This window comes from Chrysochloris asiatica, unplaced genomic scaffold, assembly GCF_000296735.1.
Source record: "Chrysochloris asiatica unplaced genomic scaffold, ChrAsi1.0 scaffold00132, whole genome shotgun sequence".
NCBI lineage: Eukaryota > Metazoa > Chordata > Mammalia > Afrosoricida > Chrysochloridae > Chrysochloris > Chrysochloris asiatica.
Genome location: NW_006408650.1, coordinates 6763927 through 6768214, shown reverse-complemented (window position 1 = coordinate 6768214; position 4288 = coordinate 6763927).

The window sequence follows — 4288 nt, the reverse complement described above, 5'->3', positions numbered from 1 at the left end:
CTTGCCACACTGCTGGCCAACCAGGTCTTCACCCGGGTTCACAGAAGTCTATTGAACGTTGTAGGGCTTAGCTCACCGCTTCATTGCTGTTTTTCCCTCACTTCCCCTTATTGGAGTCGAGCGTAGTCACCAATCACAGTATGTATTCCCACTGAGTCTTAGTCTTGGAAGGGGGTTTGCACTGAGGGGACCCGATCACGTGCCTTGATGTTTCCTGGGCAAGCAAGTTGCTTGTTCTTGTAGTAACAGTCGGTCTGCCTATGTGGTTTTATATTTTTCCTGTAGGTCTTTCTTTCAAGAAGTATCTTCTGTTCTTCTAGCCACTCCAGGTTGGTCTGCTTGTCCTTTCAAATGGGAATTTCCTATCTCTGGAGATCTGGATGTGGTTCAGGCTTCCACCTATAGTCTTATGTATTGCAGAGGCTCCGCTCACACAATCCAATTTTGATAGTTTATTTTTCAATATCTCTTTGTAGATTTCCTCTTCGCTCTGTCTGAAAATGACGAGAAATCTTTTGGACAAAGGGTAATGTTGTTGTTGTTGTTAGGTGCCATCAAGATGATACCAACTCATAGTGGCCCTATGTACAACAGAACACACTGCTCAGTCCAGCGCCAACCTCACAATTGTTGCTATACTTGAACCCACTGCTGCTCTTACTGTGCCAGTCCAGCTCACTGGGGGTCTTCCTCTTTTTCTCCGACCCTTCACTTTACCAAACATGATATCCTTCTTCAGGGACTGGCCCCTCCTGAGAATAAGTCTGAAGTATGAGAGACAAAATCTGGCCATCCTAACTTCCAAGGAGCATTCTGGCTGTACTTCTTCCAACACAAGGTTGGTTTGTTCTTCTGGCAGTCTATGGTACTTTCAATATTCTCCTCCAACACCGTAACTCAAATGCATCAATTCTTCTACAGTCTTGCAGCGTTCACACGTATACCATGACTTGGGTCAGGCGTACCTTAGTCCTCAAATTGACATCTTTGCTCTTCAACACTTTAAAGGGGTCTTGTGCAACAGATGTGCCTAATTCAATACATCCTTTGATTTCTTGGCTGCTGCTTCCATGAGTGTTGATGGTTGATCCGAGCAAAATGTAATCTTTGACAACTTCAATCTTTTCCCCATTTATATGGATGTTGTTTATTGGTCCAGTGGTAAGGATTTTTGTCTTCTTTACACTGAGGCATAACCTATAATGAAGGTTGTGGTCTATGATCATCATCAGTATTTTAAGTCCTCTTTGCTCTCAGCAAGCAAGGTTGTATCATCTGCATATACTGCAGGCTGTTAATGAGTCTTCCTCAATCCTGATGCCACAGTTTTCTTCATATAACCCAGCTTCTCAGATTATGTGCTCAGCATACAGATTGAACGGTGGTGGCTGTGTGCCATGGAGTCGGTTCTGACTCATAGTGACCCTGTACAAGGTTTCCAAGGCTGTAAATCTTTACAGGAGCAGAAAGCCTCATCTTTCTCCTGTGGAACAGCTGGTAGTTTCTAATTGCTGACCTTGAGTTTAGCAGCCCAATTCGTAACCACTATGCTACCAGAGCTCCTTACAAATTGAATTGTTGTTGTTGTTAAGTTCCATCGAGTCGGTTCCGACCCATAGCGACCCTGTACAGGGTTTCCGAGGGTGTAAATCTTTACGGGAGTAGAAAGCCTCATCTTTCTCCCGCAGAGCGGCTGGTAGTTTCGAACCGCTGACCTTAAGGTTCGCAGCCCGATTTGTAACCACTACGCTACCAGAGCTGTGGTGAAATAATACAACCCTGGTGCATACCTTTCCTAATTTTAAACCGTTCAGTGTTCCCTCCTCCTGTTCGAACAACAGAAGAAATATTAACAAGACAATTGTGTGCTGTCTACTTGGTTTTGACTCATACTAACCCAAAATAGGGTTTCCGAGTACAGCGGGAGGGTTTAAACTGCTCACCTTGTGGTTGGCTATCAGGTAAGATAACTAACTACACAACCAAGCTGTCTGGTAAGATAACTACACTACCACACCAGGGCCCACCAGACAGACAGCAACAAGAAAATGAGTACTGCAGTGCAATGGATTGCTTTGGTATGGCTTTTCTCATGGTGGTCTTGTGACCTTAACAGGATGATAATGGGACTATGCTAATGTTTCTGATCCATTAAGGGGATTGGACAGCCTTCTAGGGATGCAAATAAGGTACATGAAACTCCTGTAGGGGTGGTGGTGGCGTTAAGTGCCATTGAGTCAGTATTCCATGCTGCTAAGTTGTTAAGTGCCATTGAGTCAATTCTGACCCATAGCGACCCTGTATAGGGTTTCCAAGGAGCAGCTGGTGAGCTTGAACCACCGACCTTGCAGTTCAACCGACTTTGCAGTCCGACGCATTAGCCCAGTGCCACAAAAATAAGATGTATGGAACCTAAAGGGGGAGTTGGTCCATTTTGTCCTACCTCTAGGTGTAAAACTGCCAATCCCAGAACAGAGTGGGGACCTGAACATCACCAAGAGCTAAGAACAGAGTGTATCCTTTGGCCCTAGAGTCCCTGTACTGGGAGCCTTAGACGCAGGACCCAGAAAGAGCTGGGAACACTGGAGACAACCGCTGACAGAAATGGTGGCAGAGAAATGGCAGCAGCAGAGCCAGGAAATCACAGGAGGCACCCAGTGGGTGTGCTGACCCACACAACAGGAGAGCCCAGTTGTCTTTGGGCAGGGTGCTTGCTAGCAGAGGGGGCCAATTCTGGGCACTTGGAGGCAGGGCTGGGTGGTCCACAGACCCAAGCAGCAAGAGAGCTGAGTGCCTGGCAGTGTGGGTACCTTGGGCACTTCCTGGCAGAGTGAAACCCTTTCTATGGAGTCCTGGTGTGGCACTGTAGGATCAGCACAAGGTTGGTGGTTCAAACTCACCAGCAGCTCCTCAGAAATCTTATACAGGGTCATTGAGTCAGTGATACTTAACATCAAAGGAGCTTTGTAACTTTTGTCCCAGCAGAACATCAGAGAAGGGCAGAGGGGCAAAGAGCGGTTTGCTTGAGGGCATGGCGGAAAAGATCCAAGAACTGCACCCGGTCATTCCTGAACCTGCAGTTACTCCCCTGACAGCGGCTGCAATAACGGGCTCTAAAGTGGCAAGGGCTGTGAGGGCGGCCTAGTGTTGTGCTCCCTCGTTCAAGGGCTGTGAGGGCGGCCTAGTGTTGTGCTCCCTCATGCAAGGGCTGTGAGGGCAGCCTAGTGTTGTGCTCCCTCATGCAAGGGCTGTGAGGGTGGCCTAGTGTTGTGCTCCCTCGTGCAAGGGCTGTGAGGACGGCCTAGTGTTGTGTTCCCTCATGCAAGGGCTGTGAGGGCGGCCTAGTGTTGTGCTCCCTTGTTCGAGGGCTGTGAGGGCGGCCTAGTGTTGTGTTCCCTCATGCAAGGGCTGTGAGGACGGCCTAGTGTTGTGCTCCATTATGCATGGGGTCGTTAGGAGTCAGAACCAACCAATGGTACTGAACAGTAACTTCCTGAATCCACTCGGGAATTGTGAGGTCACGACAACAATTGGGTACAGCCGAGAAGTAGAGTGTCTGGGAGGGCAGGCTGGTGTCAGAATTGGTAAAAAGGTAGAGCATGTCTGACTTCTCCCTCCTAAAAATCAGCCTTGGCCGGTTGCTGGTGACGGTTCTCCTCCTCCTTGTGCAGTGAGGAGGTCAAGCACTCCCCCAAACACCCAGCAGGCCAGCTTTAAAAGTGTGCACTATGACATTATTGAAGAGCGAAGATGACTTACCCGAGTGGCTTCTCACACACCTTGGCGGGGAGTAAGGCCTGCTCCATCTGCTCAGCAAACATCGATAACTCAATTTGGCATCACCTGACTCTGGAGGCAGGTGGGAGACAATGGTCTCCTTTCCCAAAAGGGAAACCTGGGCCCACTAGTCACATGGGGGCCAGAGACCAGGCTCACTTTCCCACCTGAACAATCAGACACCAGATTTGTTGACAAGTGGGTGTTAAGACCCTACCTTGGACAGGAAATCAGCAACCAGCCCCACAAGGTGAGCTTCGGGCAGAGCCTAACACGGTTCTTATCTTTCCAGAACTCCGGAGAACAGGCCATGGCCCTACCTGGTCATCCCCTGCATCTGGACCACACCCTCTCCAGAGGCACAGGTGAGGTTGTCCTGGGGTGGGAGGTGGCCGAAGCAGGAACACAGATACAGACCAGCTAGAGCAGAACCATCTTTATTCCTGTGCTCGGCCTCAGCCTCCAGCACTGGTTCTGCTGGGAGAGCCACAGAGGGGCGACTCTCGGGTCC